This window comes from Leopardus geoffroyi, chromosome C1, assembly GCF_018350155.1.
Source record: "Leopardus geoffroyi isolate Oge1 chromosome C1, O.geoffroyi_Oge1_pat1.0, whole genome shotgun sequence".
NCBI classification, from domain to species: domain Eukaryota; kingdom Metazoa; phylum Chordata; class Mammalia; order Carnivora; family Felidae; genus Leopardus; species Leopardus geoffroyi.
Window position 1 is genome coordinate 87656565 of NC_059328.1, and position 18857 is coordinate 87675421.

Below are 18857 nucleotides of genomic sequence, written 5' to 3' on the forward strand. Positions count from 1 at the left end.
CCAGCTTGACGCTAAAAGAACGTGAGAGAGGTGCAGAAGAATTGAAGACACATGCAAGGGAATGGTTACCATATTTGTGATTTCCTGTGGAATTTACCCTAGTAAGGAGAGTGTTAAATATATGAGGAGGCTGTAGGAGCTTGAAAGATTGGTATGATTAATGGATTGGAAGTCTGTGGGGTTAAACGATTGGCAGAATCTTGTGCCAGAAACGGTTAGCGTATAAGAAAGGATGTGGTGGTCAGAGAAGGGGATAATTGAAATTGAGTGCATGGAAGGGTTATAGATTGGGTAATGGCAAGATCTAGGACTCCATTCAGTGATGACTGGCTGAAGTAGGTGTGAAGATGAGAAACAGGAAAAGAACATTAGAGGAAAGAAGTTCAAGGAAATATGACACCGGGGTGTTGATATAATGCTAATTGTGGATATAGTACTCATTAGGCATTAAGAGAGGACTGGTGTTGAAGAATATGATAATAATATAGGTGTTAAAACCTTGAAAAATGAGAGAGATGATGTGAGGTGTATGTAGACGACTAAAAAAAAAAAAGAAAAGAAAGGCAATGGCTGTATGGTCAAATCAGCAAAGATTCAGTGCTGAGAGTATTTGTAGAAGAGAGGAAGAACAGTTTGGAAATGGAAATGTGAAGCAAGAAAGACTCCTAACTCATCTCAAGGCTCATGGCCATGGAGAAAAAAAAAGTGACCACAATCTAAAAGGTTACAGGGAAATTAATGTCATCAAGGAGAAATCAAGTCTCAGGCTTGTTCAAGAAAGCAAAGTTTCAGGGAAAAGGATAAGTATAAAGGGCTTTCTGCTGTTGCCTAACTATTGGCTTAAAAAGGTAATAGGCAGCTTCTAGAAATGTTATGGAAGATGAGGACTGAATAAAGGATGAAAAGAATCAGGAGGAAATTAGAATGCAGGATATGAGATAGTATCCTAGGAATGTGTCTCCTCTTCTGGTGCATGACAGAATTAGGAATGAAAGAGATAGTAAAATCATTTATGCCAGTTTCAAGGTAGAGAGTATTGGCACAGCTCTGAATGTTAGAGGTAGAGACGGAAGCTTGACTTCCAACGTAAGAGCTGTGTGAGTAATACTGTAAACAGTGTATGTAAGGTTCTAGCTAGTCTGTTAAGAGTTAGAGTTTTGAGGTCTGGAAAAAGATAGTCTAATGTGCTTACAGGGCCACCTTCTCGTATGTGGTGGAGGCACCTCATAAAATATGAAACAGAAGCAACAGATTAGATATATGCATGGTATTATGAGTAGGTACTAAAACTGGAGTATTTCCTGAAAATATAAGAATGGAATAAAATATTAGATAATACTATTTCTGTAAATTAAAAACACATACTTGCAAGATAACAATATAGAGAAGTAAACATAGGAAAAAAATTTTGTGACTTTGAGGTAAGTAAAGAAATCTTAGCAACGACATAAGAAACATTAAAAACAATAATAAATCAGGCTTCATCAAAATAGAAATTTCTCCTTTTCAAAAAATCTTATATGGGGCGCCTGGGTGGCGCAGTCGGTTAAGCGTCCGACTTCAGCCAGGTCACGATCTCGTGGTCTGTGAGTTCGAGCCCCGCATCGGGCTCTGGGCTGATGGCTCAGAGCCTGGAGCCTGTTTCCGATTCTGTGTCTCCCTCTCTCTCTGCCCCTCCCCCGTTCATGCTCTGTCTCTCTCTGTCCCAAAAATAAATAAACGTTGAAAAAAAAAATTAAAAAAAAAAAAATCTTATAAGAAAATAAAAAAAGTAAACGAATTTATTAGAAATAGATACATGTGATATAGGACTTTCATACAAAATAAATAATGAGCTATTACATCTCAATAAAAAAAGAGTAATTATTTTTTAAAATGGACAAAAGACTGAACAGAGATGTCACAAAAGAAGATATATGAATAACCAATAAGTACATGAAAGATGCTCAAGATCAAAGTCATCAGGTAAATGCAAATGAAAATAATCAGATATCACTACATACCCACTAGAATGGCTACATTAAAAAAACTGAAATACCAGTACGGGGCCCTCATACATTGCTGCTAAGAATGTAATATAGTGCAACCACTTGATATTCTCTTAGAAAGTTAAAATATACTTACTATATGACACAGATTTGCACCCCTAGATATTTAGCTAAAAGAAATAGAAAGATATGTATATAATAAGACTTCTACATTAATGTTCTTAGAACTTTTATTCACAATCGTTAGAATTTAGAAAGAAACGAAATGTCTATTAATAAGTGAATGGATAAATTTTGGTCTATTAATATAATGGAATACTACTAAGCAATAAGATGTTACAACAAAAACAAAAAATAAAACAAAAGCCTATTGACACATACAATAAGATGAATAAATCTTAAAAGCATTATGTTGATCAAAGGAAGCCAAACATAAAAGAGTACATTCAGTATGATTCCATTTATATAATATTCTAGAACAGGCAAAACTAATCTATAATGACAGAAAGATGGTTATCCAGAGTAAGATATAGGCATATTTCTGAAAAGGACAAAGAAGAACTTTCTGGAGTGATTAAAATGTTCTACACCCTGATTATTGTGATGATTATATATTTGATGAAAACTCATTCAACAAAAAATGGATTTATTTTAAGTATATCTTGATATAGTTGATTAAAAAAAACCAAAACCTAACCCTTTATAATAGCAAAATAAACATAAGCAAAATATAGATATACAAATAGGAAAAATGTTTGCAACTCGTATCAAAAGCACTAATCTTTCTAATGTATAGTCCCACTAGAAATCATAAAGAAAAGTCCAATAAGGAAAACAAAAAATAAGCAAAGAAAATAAAGGAATGATTCACCAAATAAAAAAACAAAAGGAAAGAAAGAAAAGAAAAGAAGAAGATGAAAAGAAGCGTGTGGTTAGGATTAGAATTGGCTTTTAAACATTTACAAATTCATCCTCACTGATAATTAGAAAATGTATTTTTAAAGTATCTGGAGAGAACACTGTTGAATATAGCAAATTGTCACAAATCCAAGTTAGACAACATTTTGTCTGGGAAGACTTTGGGTAAAGTAGGTAATCTGATGCGTTGCTAGTGGGAGTGTAATTGGTGCATGACTTTTGTAGCACTTTGAAAATATCTATCAGAAATAAAAATGAAGATACTTTTTGAACCAGAAATTATACTCTGGGGGCTTTTTCTTACAGATATATCACATATGTGTAAAATAATATACGTAAGGTTATTTTTGAACATTAATTATTATTATTACTATCGTTAATAAAATTAAAACACAATATAGGAAATTAGAATTTGTTAATAGAGCACTGGTTATATAAGTTTTGGTGTATCTATAAAATATTCAAAGAAAGGGGAGCTTACGTGGCTCAGTAGGTTAAGTCTCTGACTTCTGCTTAGGTCATGATCTCGCAGTTTGTGAGTTGGAGCCCCGCATCTGGCTCTCTGCTCTCAGCACAGAGCCTGCTTTGGATCCTCTGTCCGCCTCTCTCTCTGCCCTTCCCCAGCTCATGCTCTCTCTCTTTCTCAAAAATAAATAAACATTTTAAAAAATGCAAAGAAAATCAGGAACCCCTTATGTGAACTAGAACGTTCTCTTAAATATACATTGACATGAATAAAAGAAAGCATATTACAGTGAGTTTCCTTGCCTTACTCAGATGAAAATATTTAAAGATGAAAGATGGAGGAGTATCTTTCACATTTTTCACAATATGAAATATTATTTCATAATTTTTATCCTTTTCAGTTTTTGAGTCACATATATGTTGAAGCATTTTAAAATTAGGATAGTAACTTAAAATTTAAAATTGTCAAGGAGTGCCTGAGTAGCTCAGTTGGTTAAGTGTCTGACTTTGGCTCAGGTCATGATCTCACGGTTCTTTACTTTAAGCCCTGCATTAGGCTCAGTGCTGACAGTGCAAAGCCTGCTTGGGATTCTGTCTCTCTCTGCCTCTCTCTCTCGGTCACCATCTCTGTCTCTCTCTCTCAAAATAAATAAACTTTTTTGAAAAAAAGAAAGAAAATAAATAAAATGTCAAAATCACTGTTTTTAATTATCCAAATTAATTATTTTTATAGGTGGACAAATTCAATTGTACTTCATCGCATGTCTTATTTCAACAAAATATCTACATAATCTGTGTAACAATTCTTAAAGATTTGCTCACTTCCCCCATTTAACTAAGCTATGGCTGTTATGAATCCAATTTACAATTGTGTTTTGGTTTTCCATAAATTGTAAGGGTATTTTAGCATAGACTTCAGGTAAAGTAAATGGCCAATTTCACACACAAAAAAGATATTGGAAGGATTAGTACAGGAAAACAATTTGTGAAAAAGGTATAATTTTACTTCATTATGGAGTAATTGAAAAAATAGCAAAAATGTGTACACAATAATATTATCCAAGACCAGAAAATATATTAAGCAAATATGTTATTATGTATGAAGACATTTCTGCCTATATTGTTACTATCCTTTTCCCCTGTTGACAGATGGTCTTATTATTCTGAAATATTGTGGAAACAACAAGCTAAGACATCAGCAATCAGCTGAGAATATAAACAAGCTTCTTCTCATTGGTCTCAATCTGCACTTGAAAGCCAGGTGGTTCGTTCCCCTTCGGTTCAGGATTTTAATATTTGGGGTTTTAAATTCATCTCATGTGGTATATGCTGAACAGGCCATTTGTAACAGTAAAAGATTGGGGGGAATTGTCAACAAGCAGAATTATATTTGAGCAATATTTTTGAAAAAATTCAGTATCTCTTTAAAAATACTGATTTAATATTTGTCAGTCATCTTTTCTAAAGACTAATGTTTGTTTTGCACGAGAAGTCATTAAAACTTACAAATTAATTGCCCATAACCTAAATTCATATTATGTCCCAGATGGCATGATAAACAGAATTTTCAAACACTTTTTTTAACCTCTATGATAGTAAGACTTACTAACCAAGTGTTATTGATTGAAAACAGGTCAGTGTCACCAACCATAGCATGCTATCTATCACAGTGGGAAAGAATGATCTACAACACAGCAGTCGTGAGCAATCAATGCAGAAGCTTATAAATTTACATCATTGGCTTCTAAAACACAATTAATTCGTGCATGTTTTCCTAGCAGCAATTAGCAGCAGGCAGGAGTTTTAATGAAATAAAGTCGCGATTCCCACAGGGACTATTTATAATGAACATTACAAAACAAGAACTTCAAACTGTTTACATTAAGAATTGATTAATAACAAAGCCATTAAGCTACATATTAGGTTACATATTGTGCCAATTTAAGGGGTACTGCTAATTAAGTAATCATAATCGTTTGCATGTGGCATATCTAATTAACTTTTTATATCTCTTTAAGTTTTTCCTTCAGGACCAACAACATTCAAGTGGCATTAGCAAAAGGAACATTTAGGCCATTTCTTGGAATATTGTTTTCCAATAAAGTAGATTTCTATGAAAACACTTAGTTTAATCAGAGTAAGTGGCTTTTCATGACAATTATTTTGAGCTGCACCAAGTTTACTCTTGAGGGAATGAATTAACATTAGGCTAGGGTTAAGTAGGATTTTAAAATGTTGCTATGTAAATTAAGTTTGGAAAGCAGTTTTAAAACTTCTGAAAAACTGTAACCCAAGAGTTGTAATGCCCAAAAAGGATTATATTGATCTGTTTTTTATGTGTGTTATTTACAGACTACTATATATGCATCCGGGAAGATTCCTAAAGATTGTTGACCTTGGTAATAAGAGAAGGCTTAATAGACTTCTTCATAGGAAATGATATCTCTGAACTAGTTCCACTTTCACAAATAGACTTTATGATCTATTCAAACTAACTTTAAATTATTATTTTATCACCAAACAGTAGCCTCTATAATTAGCTTAAATTTTTTCTTTTATTTTAATTAAACATTTATTCCAATTCCAGTTAGTTAATATATAGTGTAATATTAGTTTGAGGTGTTCAATATACTTATTCAACATCTCCATACATCACTTGTGCTCATCACAAATGCACTCCTTAATCCCCATCATCTGTTTCACCATCCCCCATCCACCTCTCCTCTGCTAACCACCAGTTTGTTCTCTGTAGTTAAAACAGTATGTTTCTTGGCTTGCCTCTTTCTCTTTTTCTCCCCTATGATCCTTTGTTTTGTTTCTTAAGTTACACATATGAATGAAATCATAGGATATTTGTCTTTCTCTACCTTATTTTATATAATAAGCTTAATTTTTTTTTTATTTTTTTTTCAACGTTTATTTATTTTTGGGACAGAGAGAGACAGAGCATGAACGGGGGAGGGGCAGAGAGAGAGGGAGACACAGAATCGGAAACAGGCTCCAGGCTCTGAGCCATCAGCCCAGAGCCTGACGCGGGGCTCGAACTCACGGACCGCGAGATCGTGACCTGGCTGAAGTCGGACGCTCAACCGACTGCGCCACCCAGGCGCCCCAATAAGCTTAATTTTTAACGGCCTCAAAATTTCTTTTTACTAGTTCTTATATGTATTAATTATAGAGTATTTTACACTGAATAACATATTCTGGTGTACTGTTTACCATAAACTAGAAGGGTAGATTTGATTTATCATATTATCAATTACAAGATAAAATACATGTTGTTCTTGATGGTGCTTTCTTCTCATGCTGCACTGCTGCCCTGAATTGCCGGGAATTTCACTATCAATCTACCAGTTGTTCAGTGATAATAGCTGCAAGATATTGAATGTTTGCTATGTTCACAGCACTGAGCTATGTCTTAACACAGATTGTTCTAATGCTTAATCTTATAAAATAGGTTTTATCATCTTCATTTTGTAGATGAGAAAACAGAAAGTGAAATATTAAGTAACTTTTCTAACTCCAAGAACTAACAAATGGCAAAGCCAGGATACAAACCCAGACCTATCTAGCTCCTCTCTAGCTACCTCAAACTACCTCTCCAGGTAACCTATTGCTTCAATTCTTAAAGGGCCTGCATCCATCACCTTCTTACTTATTGATGATATTGAAGATTTTTTGAGTATTTAACTGTAACTGTATCTTTTTTTAAGTTTATTGATTTATTTTGAGAGAGAGAGAGAGAGAGAGATGGTGAGCAGGGTAGGGACAGAGAGAGAGGAGAGAGAGAATCCCAAGGAGGCTCGGTGCTGTCAGCACAGAGATCATGACCTGATCTGAAAACAAGAGTCCTATGCTTCACTGACTGAGTCATCCAGGCGCCCCAAACCATATTTTTTTATATGAATGAGTGGCTGATTAAAAATGTTCATAAAATTACTTGGCACTCATTTTGAACCCACATGGGCTCTGTTTTGGTCAACTGGTTTCTGGGACCACTTACTATCTTTTGGACTCTCTCTTTGAGAGTTATGGACTGACCTTTAACAATTCCAAGTACCTTGAGACACCATGCTAGATGGGTCAAAATAAGCCCACCACTCAACTCTTCTAACTGAGCCCAGGCTTTCTGCTATTACTATGAAGGGTTCACATAAGAGATTGATGCTGTTTCAGACCCTCCATACCAGCCCATCTAAATGTTTAATTCTACCAAGTGACCCTAGTGCATACCAAGTGGAGGAGAAAAAACACCTTGCTATGCTCTGTCCAAATTCCTGATGTACACAATTGTGAGATACCATAAACTATACTTGATTTGGTTGGAAAGATCTGAGCTGGATATAGCTGGATGCTATAATGGTATGACACTCTGGGGGGCATCAGTTGGGGTGAGTTTATTTTGCATGCAGAAGGAGAGTTGCTTATTGAAAGGATCCACTAATTAAAGTTCTTATTAAGAACTCTTCCCTCTCTTTCATTCCAAAAGTAATGATTGGTGATGTTACAATGTTCCCATAGAGTAAAATGGTTAACAAAGATTCACTAGGAAACATGTCTTTGTTTTTTTTGTTTTGTTTTGAGTTTTTGGTTTGTTTTGGTTTGTTTTTAACACATTCAGACCCTTGGAAAGGGCTCAAATATGTAGACTTCAATTGTAAAATAGCTCTGAGATCCCCTGGAGGAGATAGTCAAGGCAAAAGAACACAAAGAAAGAAAAATAAAGCAAAGCGTATTTTATCTTTTATACAGTGGAATATTTCCCACATTTTATGATGAGTTTCTGCATTTCTCTACAATAATAAGGCGATTTGCATTAAATCGTGTCAGTGTGCCAAAAATAAAGTCACGACACAAGTACTAAGAAAAAAGTATCTAAAAGTATAGCTTGCTATTCTTAATTTTATATTATATTTGCCTGTGATCTTCAACAAGAAAATTAATATTTATCATTTGATTTTAACAACTACATAGAAAACATTAAATAAAGCTTGTCATTCATTTTAGCATAAAATTAATATCAAAATTTTCTTTTAAGTAATATTTTCAAGATAGAAGTATTTATTTCTTCATGTTGAAATTATGATAGGAAAAATTTTCATTACCATATTGCTATTGCTTACACGGATTTATTTTTTACATTTTTTACCCAGATATATAAAATGTACAAGAAGTCAAGAAAAATCTGAGAAAAGTCATGAACATGAGAATTTCCACATGTACTAAAATGTTCAGAATGTCAGTTGTATGAGCCAAAGTTTAAGTAATTAAGTACAAAATGAGTAAGTCATAACACTGCTCATTATGAGTATTATATTTCCCACCCTTTAAATTTTCTATGTATATGTAGTTAAGAAACCATGATTTCTGATTGCCCGTTTTCCACTAGATACATATTCAGCTGCATAATTACTACATTTAAGAAAATTCTGAAAAATGCAGAGGGCCTTTTTAATAGGTTCTGGTACCAATTACAATGTGGGTAGTGGTGTAGAGGTGGTTTCCCATACCAACAAGCAATGCTCAGACACCGAGTGTCCTATGATTTAACTCAATTCTGACACTATCTACCCTGAGAGAGGACCAGATTCCACAGGTTAAATGTTTAGTCCTACAAATCTGTGTACCACACCCCATGGTCCCTGCCCAAACTTCAGACAGCAGCCAAAAGCCTGGGGTGATACCTGTGCTTCTGACCACTGGCTTTCTAATTTTTTCAATTTTAATTTTTTTTAATTTACATCCAAATTAGTTAGCATATAGTGCAACAATGATTTCAGGAGTAGATTCCTTAGTGCCTCTTATCCATTTGGCCCACCCCCCTCCCAAACCCCTTCCAGTAACTCTCTGTTTGTTCTCCATATTTATGAGTCTCTTCTGTTATGTCCCACTCCCTGTTTTTATGTTATTTTCGTTTCCCTTATGTTCATCTGTTTTGTCTCTTAAAGTCCTCATATGAGTGAAGTCATATGATATTTGTCTTTCTCTAATTTTGCTTAGCATAATACCCTCCAGTTCCATCCACATAGTTGCAAATAGCAAGATTTCATTCTTTTTGATTGCTGAGTAATACTCCATTGTGTGTGTGTGTGTGTGTGTGTGTGTGTGTGTACACACACACACACACACATATACCACATCTTCTTTATACATTCATCCATCCAAGGACATTTAGGCTCTTTCCATATTTTGGCTATTGTTGATAGTGCTGCTTTAAATATAGGGGTGCATGTGTCCCTTTGAAACAGCACACCTGTATCCCATGGATAAATGTCGAGTAGTGCCATTGCTGGGTCATAAGGTAGTTCTATTTTTAGTTTTTTGAGGAACCTCCATACTCTTTTCCAGAGTGGCTGCACCAGCTTGCATTCCCACCAACAATGCAAAAGAGATACTCTTATTTGCATCCTCGCCAACATCTATTGTTGCCTGAGTTGTTCATGTTAGCCATTCTGACAGGTGTAAGGTGGTATCTCATTGTCGTTTTGATTTGTATTTGCCTGATGATGAGTGATGTTGAGCATTTTTTCATGTGTCGGTTGGCCATCAGGATGTCTTCTTTGGAGAAGTGTCTCTTCATGTCTTTTTTCCCATTTCTTCACTGTATTCTTTGTTTTTTGGGTGTTGAGTTTGATATGTTCTTTATAGATTTTGGATGCTAACCCTTTATCTGATATGTCATTTGCAAATATCTTCTCCCATTCTGTCAGTTGCCTTTTAGTTTTGCTGATTGTTTCCTTCACTGTGCAGAAGCTTTTTATTTTGATGAGGTCCCAGTAGTTCCTTTTTGCTTTTGTTTCCCTTGCCTCCAGAGACATGTTGAGTAAGAAGTTGCTGCAGCCAAGATCAAAGAGGTTTTTGCCTGCTTTCTCCTCGAGGATTTTGATGGCTCCTTGTCCTACATTTAGGTCTTTCATCCACTTTGAGTTTATTTTTGGGTATGGTGTAAGAAAGTGGTCCAGGTTCATTCTTCTGCACGTCACTGTCCAGTTTTCCCAGCACCACTTGCTGAAAAGACTGTCTTTATTCCATTGGATATTCTTTCCTGCTTTGTCCAAGATTAGTTGGCCATACGTTTGTGGGTCCATTTCTGGGTTCTCTATTCTGTTCCGTTGATCTGAGTGTCTGTTCCTGTGCCAGTACCATACTGTCCGATGATTACAATGTTGTAGTGTAGCTTGAAGTCTGGGATTGTGATGCCTCCTGCTTTGGTTTTCTTTTTCAAGATTGCTTTGGCTATTTGGGATCTCTTCTGGTTCCATACAAATTTTAGGATTATTTGTTCTATCTCTGTGAAGTTTGCAGGTGTTATTTTGATGGGGATTGCTTTGAATATGTAGATTGCTTTGGGTATAATTGGCATTTTAACAATATTTGTTCTTCCTATCCAGGAGCATGGAATCTTTTTCTTTTTCTTTCTTTCTTTCTTTCTTTCTTTCTTTCTTTCTTTCTTTCTTTCTTTCTTTCTTTTGCATGGTGTGTGTGTGTGTGTGTTTCTGTGTGTGTGTGTGTGTCTTCTTCAGTTTCTTTCAGAAGCTTTCTATAATTGTCAGTGTACAGATTTTTCACTTCTTTGGTTAGATTTATTCCTAGGTATTTCATGGGTTTTGGTGCAGATGTAAATGGGATCAATTCCTTGATTTCTTTTTCTGTTTCATTGTTAGTGTATAGGAATGCAACTGATTTCTGTGTGTTGATTTTATATCCTGCAACTTTGCTGAATTCGTGAATCAATTCTAGCAGTTTTTTGGTGGAATCCTTTGGGTTTCCATATAGAGAATCATGTCATCTGAGAAGAGTGAAAGTTTGACCTCATCCTGGCCGATTTGGATGCCTTTTATTTCTCTGTGTTGTCTGATTGCCTAGGCTGAGACTTCCAATACTGTGCTGAGTAACAGTGGCCAGAGTGGACATCCTTGACTTGTTCCTGACCTAGGGGAAAAGCTCTCAGTTTTTCCCCATTGAGGATGATATTAGCGTTGGGTAGTTCATGTATGGTTTTTATGATCTCGAGGTATGCTCCTTCTATCCCTACCTTCTTGAAGCTTTTTATCAAGAAAGGATGCTGTATTTTGTCAAATGCTTTCTCTGCATCTATTGAGAGGATCATATGGTTCTTGTCCTTTCTTTTATTGATGTGATGAATCATGTTAACTGTTTTGTGGATATTGAATCAGCCCTGCCTCCCAGGTATAAATCCCACTTGGTCATGATGAATAATTTTTTTAATGTATTGTTGGCTAATATCTTGTTGAGGACGTTTGCATCTATGTTCGTCAGGGAAATTGGTCTATAGTTTTCCTTTTTAGTAGGGTCTCTTTCTGGTTTTAGAATCAAGGTAATGCTGGCTTCATAGAAAGAGTTTGGCAGTTTTCCTTCCGTTTTTATTTTTTGAAACAGCTTCAAGAGAATAGGTATTAACTCTTCCTTAAATGATTGGTAGAATTCCCCTGGAAAGCCATCTGGCCATGGACTTTGTTTTTTCGGGAGATTTTTGATTACTAATTCGATTTCCTTACTGGTTATGGGTCTGTTCAAATTTTCTATTTTTTCCTGTTTCAGTTTTGATAGTGTATATGTTTCTAGAGATTTGTCCATTTCTTCAAGATTGCCCATTTTACTGGCATATTATTGCTCATAATAGCCTCTTATTATTGTTTTTATTTCTGCTGTGTTGGTTGTGATCTCTCCTCTTTCATTCTGGATTTTTTTGTTTGGGTCCTTTTTTCTTTTTGATCAGACTGGCTAGTGGTTTATTAGTTTTGTTAATTCTTTCAAGGAACCAGCAGGAACCAGGATGAAATGTTCTGAATGTCTGTTAAGTCCATCTGGTCCAGTGTGTCATTCAAAGCCATTGTTTCCTGGTTGAATTTTTGATTAGATGATCTGTTCATTGCTGTGAGTGGGGTGTTGAAGTATCCTACTATTATGGTACTAGTATCAATGAGTTTCTTTATATTTGTGAGTGATTGATTTATATATTTGGGTGCTTGCACACTTGGCACATGAATGTTTGCAATTGTTAGGTCTTCTTGGTGTATAGACCCCTTAATTATGATATGTCCTTCTGCATCTCTTGATACAGTCTTTTTTAAAGTCTAGATTGTCTGATATAAGTATGTCTACTCTGGCTCTCTTTTGTTGACCATTAGCATAATAGATGGTTCTCCATATATGTGTATACATATATATATATATATATATGTATATACACATATATATAAATATAAAGATATATATATATATAAATATAAAGATATATAATTATATATATATATATATATATATATATATATATATATATATACACACACACATATATATATATCTTTTCTCCCCTTAAAATTTCTTGAAGTGCTGGTTTAGGTGGTCAAAACTCCTTTAGTTTTTATTTGTCTGGGAAACTTTTTATCTCTCCTTCTATTTTGAATGACAGCCTTGCTGGATAAAGAATTCTTATGCATATTTTTCTGATCCAGTACATTAAATACCTCCTGCCACTCTTTTCTGGCCTGCCAAGTTTCTGTGGATAGGTCTCCTGCAAACTTGATCTGTTTTCCCTTGTAGGTTGGGGACTGTTTTTCCCTTGCTGCTTCCATGATTCTCACCTTGCCTGAGTGTTTTGTGAATTGGACTATGATATACTTTGTTGATGGTAGGTTTTGTTGAATCTAATGGGGGTCTTCTGTGCTTCCTGGATTTTGATGTCTCTGTCTTTCCCCAGGTTAGGAAAGTTTTCCACTATGATTTGCTCACATAACCCTTCTACCCCTATTTCTCTGTCTTCCTCTCCTGGGTCCCCTGTGATTCTGATGTTGTTCCTTTTTAATGAGTCACTGATTTCTCTAATTCTTAAATAATGATCTTTTGCCTTCATCCCCCTCTTGTTTTCTGCTTCATTATTCTCTATAAGTTTGTCCTCTATACCACTGATTCTCTGTTCTGCCTCATCCATCCTTGCCGCCGCTGCATCCATCCGTGATTGCAGCTCAGTTATAGCATTTTTAATTTCATTCTGGCTGTTTTTTAATTCTGTTATCTCTGCAGAAGGGGATTTTAGTCTATTTTCGACTCCAGCTAGTATTCTTATTATCGTGATTCTAAATTCTGGTTCAGACATCTTGCTTGTATCTGTGTTGGTTAAATCCCTGGCTGTCATTTCTTTGTGCTTTTTCTCTTGGTGGGAATTCCTTTGTTTTGTCATTTTGAAGGGAGAAAAGGAATTAATGAGGTAGAAAAAATTAACATTAAAATAAATTAAAATTAAAATTTTAAATTTAAAAAATTAAACACACACACACACAAATCGAATAAATGATGCTAGATCCTAGGTGTGTTTTGAACTGGTGTTGAAAGTGGCTTCATAGATTAAAGAAAAAAGGGGCAAAAAAAAAAAAAAGGAAATCATTTCAATATTTGAACAAATGAATACACTGTAGTAGACTAAAGTGAGTGAAATGAAGGAAGTAAAATAGAATTTGGAAAAACTTACACAAAAGTAAAGAATGTAGTAGAAAAAATTAAAGAAAATATTTTTAATAAAAATTAAAAGTCAATATGAATTTTTCATGAAAAAGAAACAAAAAAGGGAAAAAAGAAAAAAATGGAAATCCTTTGAAAATTTGAAAAAGTGAATACACTGTAGTAGACTAAAATAAAATGATGGAGGTAAAATAGAATTTGAAAAAAATTACATAAAAGCAAAATACATAGTAAAAAAATTAAAAATATTTTTAATACAAATTGAAAATAAAAATGAATTTTTTCTCTGTCTTTATTCAAGAAAAAGAAAAATGAACAAGAGAAAAAAAAAAAAAGAAAATTGAATAGATGGACCAGCAAACAGATTGAAGTAAGACTGAAATTACTTCATTTTCCCCTAGACGTCAGACTATGAAGCGCTTTATATACCATAAAGTAAGCAGGCGTGAGACTTGTGTTCTTGAAGAGCAAGGTTGTCCCAGTTGGGTGGGGTGTAGTATAATGGCTCCCTTCTCCACTAGATGGCGCTGCCTGCCTACTGGGGTGGATTTTGGTGCTTGTAGGTGCATATACACATGCGCAGGAGCAGTGAAAATGGTGTCACCCAGATACCCAGTCTCTAGTATCGGAACACTGTTCTCCCTGATCAGCAATTGCGCACCCCTTTGTCTTCAGCTTTCATCCACTCCCCACTTTTACACTATCCGTGACCAAGCCCCAGGCAGTGCCTCTCTCTCGAGTTTTATCTCACATGTGACTGTTTTTCCCAACCTCTTGCTTCTGAGGGACTGTGGCTTTGACCTGTTCTGCCCCTCTTTGGGAGGGTGTCACTGAGCAGTGGCTGAATGCCAGCTGCACTTAGGAGAGTTCGCATTATTGTGCTGCTCCCGGTGCCCAAAGACTGCGGCCAGGTGCCAGCCCTCCCCAGAAAAAGTTCTCAAGATATTGTAGCAGCAGCATTTCAGGGATTATGGAAAATCACAACAGGCATCTGGCACCAGGCTTCACCCTTAACGACTTTGTTCCAGCACCAGTGAATGTGGCTGTTCTCTGGTGTCTCTGGGACCAGGTGGCCTCCACAATCTCTACAAAATGTCCTTCCAGCAGTGGAACCGCTTTTCTCCATGTGGCTTCAGAACCTCCCAAACCCCACTCTGTTCCTGGGGATTCGCCCTTCCCACCAGAGCGCCACCAGGTATAAAGCTGAGGAGTTGCAGACTCCTCGCTCCCCTTGTTTACAGTCTGAATGGAATTTAAACCCTCTCCTTTCTCCTTTCTCCATTAAAAAATTTTTTTTAAATGTTTTATTTATTTTTGAGACAGAGAGAGACAGAGCATGAACGGAGGAGGGTCAGAGAGAGAGGGAGACACAGAATCTGAAGCAGGCTCCAGGCTCTGAGCTGTCAGCACAGAGCCCGACACGGGGCTCAAACTCACGGACCGTGAGATCATGACCTGAGCCAAAGTTGGACGCTGAACCGACTGAGCCACCCAGGCGCCCCTCCTTTCTCCATTTTTAGTTTAGTCCCTGAGACTTTCAATTTTCCACTTTCTGTCCTGCTTTTGGGTAGGGATGCTTTTCCCGTATTTCCCCCCTTCCCCAGTCTCCATCCTCTCTCCGTGCAAAGGCGACTCCCTGCCCTTCGCAGCCTCTCTCTCTCCAAGTTCATCTCTCCACGCCGCGGACCTGGTGAATTCTGTGGTTCAGGTTGTGCAGATTGTTGTGTTAATCCTCAGATCAGTTTTCTAAGTGTGCAGGATGGTTTAGTGTTGGTCTGGCTGTATTTCATGGATGTGAAACACACAAAAAACTTCCATACTGTTCTGCCATCTTGGCTCCCCTTCCTGACCACTGGCTTTCAATCAGAGGTTCCCAAGACCCTCTCCTTGTCTTCCATTAATTTACTAGAGCAGTTCACAGAACTAAGAGAAATGTCTTACTTTCTAGATTACGGGTTTATTATTAAAAGATATAGCTTAGTGGCAGCCAGGAATTAGAGAAATGTAGGACGTCATGGGGAAAGGGTACAGAGCTCCAATGCCCTCTCCAGGTGTGCTGCTCCATGTGTTCACCAATCTGGATGTTCTCCAAACTTTGTCCTTTTGGGTTTTTATGGAAACTTCATTACATAGTCACGGCTGATAAAATTATTGGCCACTGGTGATTGCTTTAACCTCCAGCCCTCATTCCCTACTTGGAAGTTAAGAGGGTAGTGAAAGTTCCAACCCTCCAATCACAGGATTGGTTCCAAGGGCAACTGGCCCCCCCATACTTAGGTTACCTAAGGGCTTTCCGGAAGTCACCTCATTTACATAAAAGAGGACTTTTTCATCCCTCTTATCACATGGAATTCCAAGGGTTTTAGGATCTCTGTGCTGGAACAATGGAAGACTGAATATATATTTCTTATTATAAATCACAATATTACACTTTTTATTATGATTATGCATGGTATTCTGGGTTGTACATCATAATTCCATCACATCAAAAGAAAGTAGCAATAGATCTTTAGTAAAAACCCTCTATTTGCAATAGGTTGGGAGATGAGTAGTTATGATAATTAATTTTAAACTTTCTCTTGACTTTGTGACAAACCATGTTCCTACACAAACTCCAGAAAGGAGAGTTTACCTTAGGGGGGAAAAACATAAAGATATATAACATTTAGTAACTAGCAACTGCTGGGGTTATTCTTTAAGGGAAGCAAAATATACCACTTTGACATACTGATTATTTTGAATTAAAGTTAAGAAATAGCCAGTTTTAAGAAGGACACTCTGACCCCCTCTATGTCACTCTGAAAACAGGATATAAATCTCTCATGTGAAAGTTACCCTCCTTGTACCAGAAAGGTAGAAGGCATCCTTGTCACCAGGGAGAGGAAATTCAGGGACTAGAAACTTGTATGAACAAAGCTTGTTACTTCTTCACTAATTTACTACCCCAAACCCAAACTTCTTTATCTTGTTAATTCTTCACAAATTTATTGTTTCTTTGTCAAAAAAGTATAAAAGCTTTTATAGGTCATTTCTTTCAGTCTCATATTTTTATGGGCTCCTGTACATAGGAAATTAAATTTGTTTTTCTCCTGTTAATCTGTCTTACGTCAATTTAATTAATAGACCAGGCAAAGAACCCAGAAAATGGAGGAAGGAAAAAGTTTTCCTCTCTTACAATATATTATTAGACTTATGGCAAATATTAAGACTGCATTGCACAACTGCATTTTCAGGAAACAGCTAATTATAATTTACTAGTGGGGAAGCAGGATGGGAGGGGATACATTTCTGTCATTATAGAAAAAGTATTGGAAGGCCACTTTGTTATTGTTTGTTTTGTGTAGCAACAATTGGGAGATTATATACTTTACAAAGACCTATTTCTTAGATTTTAGGTGTGCCTTATTTATGTAATATTTCTTAAAATTTGCATATGAAACAACTGAGAATTTTGTCACTTAAAACTTATTTTGGATATCCCAGAAGATATTACTAGTTACATAAACCCTTCTTTATAAGTTGGTAAGATTTTTATGCTTATATTGATGAAATCATTACTTTTCCCCCTCTACACTTTAATTTTTTTTAATGTTTATTTACTTTTGAGAGAGAGAGAGACAGTGAGAGCAAGCAGAGAGGGAGACACAGAATCCAAAGCAGCTTTCAGGCTCTGAGCTGTCAGCAGAGTCCAACATGGGTCTCGAATCATGAATGGTGAGATCATGACCTAAGCCTTAGTCAGTTGCTTAACTGACTGAGCCCCCAGGTGGCTCTCTTTAAATTTCTAAGTTCAAGAACATTATTACAGAGTATAAACCTCTATTTCACATTTTTATTACTCATTTTTTAATGTACCTTCAACTCAAAGTCTAAACAAAAATGTTATACTGAGTTTTTCCATAGCCTAGTTACAAACTTGTGAATAATTTGGGCATCTTGTAACCCTCCCCGTTACATCATGGAGCCATTTCAATCAGTCCTGCATGCTGATGATTTCCAAATCAGATCTCCAAATCCTATCTCCCCATAATATACAAATTTCTATTTCCAGCTGGCTTCTATGCATCTTCATGGGAATATCTTGAAGCATTCTGACATTCAGCATGTCCAATAGTAAACTCATTTTATCATCCCCATACCTCTTCTTGCTCTTCTTTTACATGTTCTCTTTCTCTCTATTACCATCAACACTGACTTAGTCTACTGTATGTAACTTATTGCCATCTGAGTGATAGCAATAGCTTTTTATCCCACCGTCCTGGTCCATCCATTATTGCTATCAAAACTGTGTTCTTGTATACCACATCCTTTAGCCACATTAGACACATTCTCAATCCTAAACAAGCTTCTGTGGCTTTAAGGAAAGATTTTTGGAATGCCCAATCCCTCCTTCCTTCCGGGAAATGTCATCATTTAAGATTCAATTCATTTTTCATTTTTCGTATCAGTACAGAACTTCCTAAAAGGGAGCTAAATTAATCACCTATTCCATGGTAGTCTTAGAGAATTTAACATATATCATCTGTATAATACTTAGTGTCTATTAGGTGGTAAGGGCTCAAAAGTGGTAGTTGTTTCATGAGTTTTATTAAAATGATCTTTCCCTGTATTTGTCTTTTAACGTCCTGAGAGCATAAGCTTTATTCTGCTATTTTTTTTATTATAATTCCAAGCCTATTACTTGGCATTTAGTAGTAGATGCTATGCATCTACATTCAATAAGTATTACCCTGACGAGGACTGTAATTTAGAGTTAAAAATGCTAGTCACTATTATTATTAGTAAGAAAATACTTTCTCATAGTAGTTTGAAAGTATTGAGTGATATGTTTTAATAATATTACTATTACAAACAGGAGAAATATAATTCTGAAAGTTTTTTTAAGTCATGAGTGGTCATACGGATTTTATTTCTATATGGAGTGATATTAATAAAAATATTTTAGAATATAAGAATACATACACAAAGTGAAATAATGTCCCATCTCTGAGTTAAATATGATGA